An 11737-nucleotide genomic window follows, 5' to 3' on the forward strand; every position below is an offset into this window, starting at 1 on the left:
AGCTGCTTGCTTCTCCAAGGAAATCTGCAGAGAGCTGTGCCATGTATCAAAGAGCAGCCAGACATGAGACTGCTCCCCCAAATGAAGGATATGCAGAAAGAAGGTACGTTCAAGGATCTAAATAGTGAGGAACTCAGCACACAAACAGGGAATCGGGAGAACCAAATAATTCTGGAGGAAGGGAAGGCTGTATAGAAATAAGGAGATAGAATATGAAATTACAAATCCAGCAAAGACATTTAATAATTTGTGAATGCTAAGCCACCTCCCTTGTTATTTTTATTTGTCACTTGATGCAGGAATTTACAATAGTCCTGGAGGTTTGGATGTCGCATATAAATGTGCTGGTTTTGCCACAGCTTTGTAAAATTTCTACTGCGTGATAAACTATGTTTCAGCACGATGGTGTCCTGACCTGGAGAGAAGCGTGGGGTCCAGAAATTGCCGAGAACCATATCTGCTTCATCTCTCTGCTTTTGCAGGCAAGCAGCCTTCAGGGAAGTTCAACAGACATTTAACAAATGAGACATTTTTGTTGGTTAGAAGGTTACAAGATGAGCCCTGGATGTCGTGTGTTGACAGCATTACAGATATTACGTTTGGCTCTTGGCCAAACTAGGAACGATGTGTGTGGAAATTTCGGTTTCCTATTTAAAAAAATTAATTACAAATCTCTGTTTAATGATGTTGACTCTACAATGTTTTTATCAAATCATAGCTGACAAATAGCATTGCTCTGAACTAATGTTTTCTTTTTTTTTTTTTTTGACTCAGACTAAATTTATTTGCCGCCACCTCATCAGAGAACAGCAGCCCCAGAAATAGGACCTTAGGAACAAATTCACTCCTGACACTGCTGCTGGAGAGTTTGAGTTGGTTTTTGTAGCTGGAGGAGTCTAACACACCTTCCTCTGGGTAAGAAAATTTTCTGCAAGCAGAATTGCCCAAGACATCTCTTTCTCAGCATTATAGTTTATGTTGCTAATTTTGCAGAGCTACGTGTGGCAGTATCCCACACACTATTCTTGCAACTGTTCTTTTCATGTCCACAAAATGGTACCACAGCTAGCTGGCCAGTGCACGCTCTATTGAGAAGTTTATTCTAATCACTAACTGTATCACTAGCGTTATAGGAAGGCAAGTAGTAAGTGATCTACTTAAAAGTTTAAAAATATATTCCTTCACCCCATGTTGTTTTTCCACATCCCACATCCCATTTTTAAACATAAATAGGTATGTTTGAGTTGGTCAAGTTTTTTCCAGGGATAATTCAGAGTACGTTGCAGGAAGGGCAGTCACTGCAGTCAAGCAAGCCTCAAATATCCTTCCCTCTCCTAGGTTATTAAAATACGAATCCATTGACTGAATAAAGAGGAGAAACTTTATAGTCAAAACTTTCAGTGCCTGCAGTTGTTCTGATTTTTTGGTTGTTTGTTTGTACTGTAACACAGCCAATGTCTGTCCCAAGGCCATGCAAAGAGCAAAGGGCTCACTCCCAGAATGTCATATGTAGTACCTGTAAATAGGGGTGGTAAGATTGAGGTAGGCGATCATTAGGATTGTGCAAGACAGAGATAAGCCAGTAAGCAACCTCTTCCCAAAATAAAGCACAAAATTACAGCTTTTAGTAGAAATGTAGGGGATTTTTTTTTTCTTTCTCTTGGCAGGCTCGTTGTCATGGTAAAAAACCAGCAGGTTTCTGTTCCGTTTCTTCTCTACTACATTCTGTTGTGCTGGCTGTCAGGGAAGCCAGTGGTGCGATAAGAGTTTCACTGTATATTGATCAAGTAAAGGTGTTGGTAAGTAAAGATCTCTTTTGCCATGATAAGTATTTGACCATACTGAGGCCATGCAACCCTTGCAGGTGCAGACATGCTGGTTAGAAAGGACTTTTGTAGGCTGCCCTACTGGAGCAGCAAGCTGATGAGGAGGACTGTTAGCAGTATGTAATGTCAGTTTAATAGCATTCTGTCCCTGAGTGTTCTCTGTATAAATGTAATATCTGCTTTTGAGGAGCAGTTTTCCTAGTATTTGACTTCAATAGGGCTGTCCTGTACTGTCAGACTCTCAGGTTTCGGGCTAATGACTCAGAGCTGTCACCTCCAAGACTAGGTCTGGAACAAGGGCTCCCCGCTGCCTCTTCCAGGATCCCTTCCCTGCTGTTACCTGTATTGGGTGAATCATGTCCTAAAGCTCTTTTTATGGAGGAACAAAAGAATTCCCTGAGATCTATGTTTTTAAGTAGGACCTCTAGAACTAGCTACCTCTTAAATATAAAAGTTTCATGGCATCCTTCAAAGCCTAATTCTGATCACTGCTGAGAACGTCAGCAACTGCATAAGCCTTGGGACCTGAGGACTGTCGTTACATCCACACTTAGTGTGATTCTGCATGTGGATTCTCCATCTTCTCTAATTATAAATATGGATTGCCAAACCTGTCTTTTCTATTTCAGCTCCCTAAGATTTACTCCATGTTTGTGAGAAATTTGGAACATTTTGCTTTTTTAATCTTTTTTTGTTGGTGCAAACTATCATTAAGCTCTTTGGGAGCTGAATTCATTTCTAGGAAACCCTGCCACCAATTTGCCAAAGGTAAACAGGCACTTCAGCTCTCCTAGAATAAAGGTTTGGGTTCGTCAGCTTGGAAAACTTTGGAGGTAAATAAATCTTAGCTCCTGGGAGGCAAAACCAACAAAAGTTTGCATAAGGTTGAATCTCTGTAGGGAGGGGACTTCTCTGAGAGCTTAACATTTTGTTTTCAAGATTTCTTTTATTGGGCCGTCATTTTGAGCTTTGTCTTGCCGCCTTCATGGGAGACAGCACCAATGTCAACTTCCCTGGTACCAGATAATTAACATAATGTAAAAATTCAGCAGAAGGAAATCCTCAGAGAGCTGCTAAGAACTGGCTTGAGTCCGTGAAGCTGGATAAGAAATATAAACCAGGATTCAAGTTTTGTTATAGTAGTTAGCTAAATACTTTTCCTTATTTTATTTTGGTGTATGCCATTGCCCCAGATTTTGATGTGTGCCTAATGGGGGAAGTACCAAGTATGTAGAAAAGTGGTGGTGCTTAAGTTCTCCCTTTTAGCCTAATGATAATGTTCTCACAGTAATATGCTAGTGATTATACTTTATATTGTACTTCATCAGATGAAACATGACAGAGGAAGCTGCTCTCTGTGGGTAATCTTTTCTGAAGCTTAAAATAAAGAGAACTAATTGAGGTGACTAGCAAATTTCACTCTGGATTTGATTTTCTCTCCTTACCCCAGTCTGTCAACCAAATGGTGCTTCCTTAGGCTTGGCTTTCATTTTGCCTGGTAAAACTGGGAGAAAATAAGGCAAATTGACTTTTGTATGTGCCCTATTTACTATAAAAGTTTGTCAGCTCATGTTTATGGTAGTTTCATTTTGGGTTTTTTTTCAGTTAAACACAGAATACGTGGGACCGTGATTGCCTCAAATTTGGCCCTCGTTAAAATCAAGGACAATTACTGTGGTGCAACTTGTCAGAACATCGCACAGAGCTTTACCTTAGGATGTTACTGCCTGTTACTGTTGTTCTGGTCAGAGAGAGCAGCAAAGTACTGCAGATTTGGGATCCAAGAGGACTTTGGCTCTGAGGTGTAATACTCAGGAAGAGGTATGTATGTATCTTATTAATATACAAGGTCTGAAAGGAGAAATTGGGAGGCAATGAGATCATTACTACTTAAATGCACTTAAGCTTTTTGTCCTTCAAGCTGCGGATGTTTGCTAGTAGTAGAGATGCTATCAAGAGAAACAGCTTAATCACTCTAAGCTTAGACGTACTGCAATCCTGAATGACTGTGGAAAGAAAAGTCCCAGCAGAAACACAATAGTTGGGGAATTCAATTTAGCAATATTGGTTTTTTGACACCGATAGAATGAATCATATAATGGTTTGGGTTGGAAAAGACCTTAAAGATCATCTAGCTCCAACCCACCTGCCATGGGCAAGAACACCTTTGACTAGGTCGCTCAAAGCCCCATCCAGACTGGCTTGTCATCCTGTTAGTCTTGTTTCATGCCTTCTTCATTCTCTCATTTTTGTCTTTTTGCTTGTCTCCTTTCCTTCTGCCCCATTAACCTTTTGTAGGCTCTGCACAATTTCAGGAAGCTGAAAATGCTTTTTGCATTTATAATGCTACTCTAGATACTTGGCTTTTAATAAATAAAAAAATACAATACATTTTCACAGCAGCCCATAAAACAGAGATGTAATGAGATTTTAATCTGATTGTACCGTTTGTACTCTGAATCACTTGCGGAGTTTCCTACGATACCCTGCTAAATGATTATTGCTTTTTCTTTCCAGGGGCCAGCTCTCAAAACCAGAAATCATGCTTGCTAGAGTTGGCTACTAATCTGATGGTCAAAGCTTGATTGCTTCATACTCAGAAATTCCCAACAACAGAATTCCCCCGAGGCATTTTTTGTCAGTTAGGTAACTTTTTTCATGCACTGCTGCGAAGAGCAAATAGATCAGCAAGTGCTTTTTGTCGTGTGGTAGAACCAAGTCACCTGATCTCCCAAGTTGCCAAATCATAATTTCTGTCCAAACACTTAATAAGTACATATCAAATTGTGTACTTTCTTACCGTATCCTGTCTGTGTTATCATGTGTATACCACACAGCTTAGATAACTGCTTTTCAACCTCCAAGCAAGCTCCCATCATTATCAATACCACTCTATATGAACTATGACAAAAATTTCAGTGGCATATATTGATATATTCAGACGTTTTCTGGTCCGGATATCCTCAGTATGCCCTCTGCAATTTCATGGTTGAAATAAGTAAAGCCAGTGCTATCTGTTTCAACAAACTGCTTCAGAGATATCCTTAATCTTATGATTTAGCTCATTTTCTAGATCATATACTGTGATGTGTGATTGGATTACAGCTGAAGTATATTGCTTTCTGGTTTCAGAGCACGTGTATCTCTGCAATAATATGAGATACATATTGAGACAGCATTTGAGACAGCATTTATTTCATTGGATTTTCAGTGTCCCATAAGTAGATGTAGTAAAGAATTATTCATCAAAGTAATGTGTTTCCTAGCAAATGAAGCTTTCCACAAGAACAATTCAATTTTCCTGAGATGTTTTTATTTTTGGGGGAGGGAAGAGTCAGTGTTTGGTACTCTCTCTAAGCACTAAGAAACCATAGTGGGAGAAAAACTTAGAAAACATTTAAACAATTTTATTTTTAATCAAACCGTAGGACAAGGATTGAGAGATCTACAGGGTCTTCCTGGAAAAGCAGGACCTCCAGGAATAAAAGAAGATTTAGGACCACAAGGAGAGAAGGTAGAAAAAGGAAAATGTGGAAGTAAGAAATTTGTCATGTTTATATTATCTGGTTTTCAACCTTTAAGTGTATTTTCCAAAAATATTTTTGTGTTAATGTCTGGCATTCTTATAACATCATTTGAGGAAAGGTGTGATTTCCAGAAGTGTGAGGAGCAGAAGGATAAACTGTCTGTTAGATAGGAGATGAATTGACCAACATAAATGGGGGAAAAATGTGTCTGTAATGAGTCACTAGTTTATTGTTGTCTGTGATTGAAAAAGCAAAGCCTCTATCTCATATTACAAACAGAATCTTTCATTCTTTGCCTGTTTATGTGTGGTTTACTTCAATTTTAATTCATTTAAAAAATGTTTACATGTGTGTTTTGCCTTTGAGAACTGGGCTTTTCCCTCTGATGACTTTGGCAGCCCTGAGAATTCAAAGCCCACCCAAATATTCATCCCGGTCATGGATGATACGGCTCTCCCAGTGGGACAAATTCCTGTGGAACAGATCTGCAATGCGGCCTGTGGTTTCTGCTCTGGAAACCAAATAGCAATCTCACATGGCATCAGGTTACAGGAGATCTCCTCAGCATCTTTGGGACAGTTGTTGTGTAGTCATTTTAATATAATTACTAAATAACACCCTTAACTCCTAGGTGTAGTAACTGATGACCTGCAGAGACAAGTAACTGCTTTGGAAACAGAAGTAAAGATTTTGAATTAGACACATATGAAAATGTAAGGTACAATTGTTGATTAGTTTTCTTTCTGGCCTGGTAAAATGATGGGTGTGCTTGTGCTGGAGAAGGGACTGAAAACAGTAGGTTGAAGCAAATATTACAAATTTCTCTTGTGTTGCTCATGGGAGATGCTGTTTCACTGAATGCATTCTTCCTGAACTGACCTGCCAAACTTTAAGGATCATTTTGCCAACATACAGGGCGGCAGGGGCTTTGTTACATGGCCTGTGGGATCAGCTACTGTTCCCTGGGTGCTTGTGCTTTAAGCACTGCATTGCATTTCTCTTACTGCCTTGGTTCTAGATAGTTTTCTCTGAGTAGACGTGGATTGGGATGCTGTCTGCCTGGGCTTGGCTGCAAGTAATTTCTCCAGAGACTGTGTGAAATCTTTCAAAGAATGTTTTATCAGTGCACTACTAGCCCTGGTACAAATGCCACATTAGGAAAAGCACAAGGTCCATCATTGTTCTTAAATTAACTTGGGAGGAAATGACACAGGCTGCAATTTGCCACATCGTGAGCATCAGCAGAATAGAGTCACGTAGCTCCGCACCGCCCGCTGGCCATCCTTCCAAGGGGGTGTCTTCCCTGGAGAAAGCACAACTCTGAAGCCATAGTTTTGTGCAAAGCCTGGAAGTAACCTGAAACTGGGGCAAGAAATTGCAGAGCGCAGAGAAGCTGGTAGCACTAATCTCTTCAGCCATCTTCCTTTTGTCCTCCTGTGCTTGTAGAAAAGGGTGTCTGAAACTGTTGTGGAGGTTTTACCTGGCACAGAAGCGTAGCGGGGGTTCCCTGCCCACAAGAGCATTGTGCTGGTGCCATTCCCACGTCATCAGGGGAGAATTTCACTGTGCATATGTCCCAGTTTTTGTATTGTTAGAAGGTGGTAGACTCCTTTCATACTAATCCCAGAAACCTATTAAAGACAATATGATAAAATAACTTGCCTGTTAAAGACAGCAACTGTGTTTCAAAAGAATTGTTGCTAGCAGTTTTATCTACTAAATGAACAAGAACTTCACTTTCCATTGCCTTTTCATGAAAGCCTGTCAAGGATGTCAGCCATGTATTCCTACTTCTCCTAAGATAGTGTATGTTTTCTGGAGAAATACTCAGTTTCCCAGGCTCGCTAAAGCTGTCCCTGTCTCCTCTTTCTGCCCTGTTGCTTTGAACCCTGAATTTCGTTACAGTCCCTCACATTTTGGTTTCTGCGATAAAGCTGATGGGTATAGAATATCAGCCAATTGCAGCTCAGTTCCTTTATATGATTTTAATTGATCTGTGATTTTTGCATCGAAACCTGGCAAGCTATTTTGTCATGCTTACAATTTGACTGTGAATTACCTTCAGACTCTGATTCAAGAGCTGTAATATTATATGAACTGGAAATGAAAAACATTAGAATAACGCTTAGAATCACACTTTCTTGTGAAATTCCAGTTTTCGTGAAGTATGGGCTTGATATTTCCAGGTGTCTATTTTGTTTGACTTCTATTGGATTCTGCCTACTACTTCATCAAATAGTCTTTTTATAGCTGGTATTAGTTACTTCTAAAGTACAATTGTGGCATGGATAAATAGCATGATCAATTTTTGGTATAATACAATTATGTTAACTTTTGTTTCTAGCTTTGGTTCTAGAGAGCATCACGAGTATTGGTGAAAAATGTTTGTCTCAACTGGAAAAGAAGATACTTTTGACAATGGAAAATCCCTTTGTGCAGAAGCTGGAAGTGCACCTGCATCTCCTGGGAATGAGGCTGAGAATACAGCTTTAAAAGACTGAATAAGACCTTCAAAGCAGGCTTATACAGGAATATCTGATGAACTGACTGAAGGCAGGTTCATGTATTTGAATGGAGGGGCTGTAACTTACACAAACTGGAATGCTGGAGAACCAAATAATCTAAACAATGAAGACTGCACAGTAATACAAGACTCTGGAAAATGGAATGACATTAATTGTTCAAATTCACATACCTTAATTATTTGTGAATTCTTGAGCTGATGATTCTATGAAAACCCCAATTTTTTGCTCTCAGTTACGTGGTTGACATAGAAGTTTGTTCCCATAAAGGTGGCCTGAAATAACCAGAACCAGAGTGTATTTATAATTATAATTTTCTTGTTGACATTCAGTTTTGAATCTCCTAAGAAAATACAGATCTAATTTTTTCAATCATTATGAATTAAATTGTCTTTATTATAGTGGTAGTAAGTCTAATAAGTTATGGCAGGCTGGTTGTTTATACCTTCCTATGAGTTCCTCATAAATGCAGCATGAGGGAGTCATTTTTTAATAATCTTAAAGCTAATGAAAAAATTTTATATGTTCTCTCTTTGAGCTGAGCTGTAGACTTGGAGACATTATTCTCCATGTGTTGCTTCTAATACGTTCTTTTATCATGTAAAAAATGGACTGTGCACACAGTCCTATGTTATTTTGGTGTTTAGTGATGGCTTTGCTCCTAGTGCACTTTTACTCTAGTTCTAAAATTGACTAATAATGATCCCTTAGAGCCTAGAGTGATATTTGTTGTCTAGGTACAGAAGTCCATTGCACACAAGTGATTACTGACGTGCAAATAATTTATTTTTTGAAGTTTTGGCTATTTTCATGCTATTTTTTCCATGTGATAGGAAAATGAAATGTGCTGTAACAACAGAGGAATAAACCAGTAAAGCTCCCAGCCAGGATGCTTTGTGTGCAGTAGAGCAATCACAAGAGAACAAGATCATCTTTTTTTGGCAATCTATAGGCATCATTTGAAGTACAGGAGATGTAGATTCAGATTTAAATGCAGTGGAAAGCAGAAAATTTTTGTCTAAAATTAAACACAAGAGCCTACTGGTGAAAAATACTCCAAGTGGAATTTAGCTCATGCAGAAAAACAGAAAAAGATCTTATTTATGTGAATAGGTCATTGATGTGAGAGAATTGATACCATAGTCTTTTATGATTTTCTCAATGGGAGCTTTTTTCACCTCAAGTGAACTATAAAAAGGTGAACTACAGACTGGATTAACTAAGAACAGGTGAATACTATGACAACAAAGCCCAATTTCAACAATTAAGAAAAATGTTTATATGCAGGCTTTAAGTTTTTGACCATGGAAGAATAGAAGATTTTTAATTCCTCTTCCACTTAGCTTGAGACATGTAAGCTAAGTTCCTCTATGGAGAGAAGGACTATGTCTACACTGGCAAGTTATGTGGACCCATGGGAACACAGGAACGTGTTTGTACAGGGGGCATTTGGCGGCCAGCTCATCTCTTTTATAGCTGCTGTTTTCATTGCCTAATTCCACATCTATCTTTTTAAGTAATGACATTTCTCTGCACCAGGTTATATAGGTACAGCAAAAAAGCAATTACTGAAATTGGTGAAAAGTATGAATTTTCTAGAGTATGATTTATCTGCTGATCTGCATCGCGTTCTCCTTATTACTGGCAACGTATCTTGGCAGTTCTCAAGTGAACTGCGTTCCTTTTATTCATTAATCAGTGTCCTGCAGCTATGAAAACAAGAACTTTTTAAATTTGGCTGGGAGTTTTTGATCAATATTTATTATATGAAAACACAGAATATGGTACAATATTTAAAAGACAAATTTGGGTTAATTTAGGATAAGAAAGAGACATTCTAGAGAGTAGGTGCAATCCTGTTGTTCTTCTAGGTTTTTAGGGATCATTGGTAATTCAGTCTCCAATGCATATATTTGAAATGATTATGTAAGTCTACTTTGTCTCCAGAAAACACTGTGGTATGTTTTGTGACCATTTCATTTGGAGCTAGACTAAGGGCAATGATGTATTATGCTCCCAGTGTGCCAGCCAGTAGGTTACGATGACTAAACTGCTGATTTTAAAAAGATTTGGAGTAGAATTTTGCAGATGTGAATGGTGTGTTCTTTCAACGAATTTTTATTTTTTTTTAGAAATACTATTCCTAATTGCCATGTCAGTCACTCAAAAGTCCGGCTCTGAAATGTTATTTAGACTGATTTTACATGATTTTGCTCAGCGAATCTCCAATATTGTTGTTAGAAATTTATGAAGCTTCTTGTAACCTTACGTTAAGATTGTTTGTGTTCGGAGAGCGCTATGCATCGTTATGATGAGATCTATACAAACTGCCAAACTGTTTGCAGGTAAGTGCAAAGATATTCTTATGCTAAAATCATGGGGAGCTCACAAAAGCAGAATGGGAGAACATTCATATCATATGATGAGTTTCATACAGTCCAAAGTTATCAGGTAATTAACTTTTTTACCAGGCTGTGTACATGAAAGGTGTATTTGGCCCCAGCAACTATGGTGTAAACAGCAAATCTGAGCTGCATTTCTTGAATCTGCTTGAAGTAAACACCCAGTCAGCTCATCTCTTGGGTCCCTAAGCTCTCAGGCTTCAGTCTGGTATCACTTCTCCTGTTCCCAGCATTCCCTGTCTTGTTGGCTGACCCTGGTGTTAACTGTCTCAAGGAAAATGGTTCCCCAGCTGAAACACCTCCTGTGCAGAAGGGAAGCCGCTAGCTTCCCTTCCTTTCTAGAAAACAAAACTCTGCTCCTTATTAGACTGATGATAATCCATTTCTGGTGCGTTTACCCTAGAAATGCAGGTGTGTAAATAAAAGTATAGCTCTATTAGTCTGGGCTTACCAGTAAACTTTCCCTGCTCTGAATTGTTGCTCAGAAGAGCAGAGTAGCAGTGCTGAAATCTGTGAGCTTTGGCAGGCCGTTGCGTGAGAGCAGGCTGATCTTCTCAGACTGGACAAAAGTCCACAGGGCAGGAACAATACCTGGAAATAGAAAATGAGCTTTTATTAAGTCCTATTACTTGAAACTTTTAACCTCGGCTAGGTACTGTCAGATGTGCCCTAAATTCTAATCTTTCTCACCATGTATGTTAGGGACACCTTTCTTCAGTAGGTGCTGAAAAAGAGAGGAAAAAGTTTGAAATTGTGTTCTATTATCTTCTAAGAGGCTTAAATCAGCATCCCTGATGACCACTTAATTTTGCGTTAATTGTAAACTAACCCATATTTGCTGTTATACCCCTGATTAGAACCATCTAATTTGGTGCCAATATGACCTCTGCAGAGCTTCAGAGTAATTCAGGATGAGAGCAACATTTGTTAATCGGCTGCTAGGTTTATCTTTCTACACCATAGTACAATTTCAGGTTAAGTACAGGCTTAGGAAGAGCTACCCTGTCAGATGTGAAAACACATAATCGCTGAAAATCTCTTTTCCTTCTCTTTATTTTTCAAGTGGCAGTTTTCAGTGGGAACAACAAGGTGGAAAGGGTTATTTCAATCAGTAGCAACTTGTGCTTACTGCTTTATTTTTTAATTGTAACACATAAATATGGGGGAAAGGGGTGGTTGACTTAGGCTCATAGGAGAAACGTGCCCTTCGTTCTGGCTTGTTTCCTGTTATAGAAGGCGGCATCACCCTCTTGTGTGAAACGTGCAGAGGAGAAGTGTTATGCAGGGAAGTCTGTGGTTTTGACGCTACCAAAGTGGCTCTACCCTTTGGCCTAGCACCTGCAGGCATAAGGAAAGAACAATAATTCCTGGGTTGTAGTTTGGCCAATAGCGCCCAGGAGAAGAAATAATGCAGGATGAGAACCTGGAAATGTAGGTGCAGTCTCATGCCTCTTCAAAGC

General features: G+C 39.1%; 1 pseudogene; it reads left to right on the top strand.

Annotated features, from left to right (window-relative positions):
- The first annotated feature begins 63 nt into the window (after positions 1-63).
- On the top strand, positions 64-8213 carry LOC104643790 (uncharacterized; annotated as a pseudogene).
- The last annotated feature ends 3524 nt before the right edge of the window (positions 8214-11737 follow it).

This window comes from Balearica regulorum, chromosome 7, assembly GCF_011004875.1.
Source record: "Balearica regulorum gibbericeps isolate bBalReg1 chromosome 7, bBalReg1.pri, whole genome shotgun sequence".
In the NCBI taxonomy this organism is placed as follows: Eukaryota; Metazoa; Chordata; class Aves; order Gruiformes; family Gruidae; genus Balearica; species Balearica regulorum.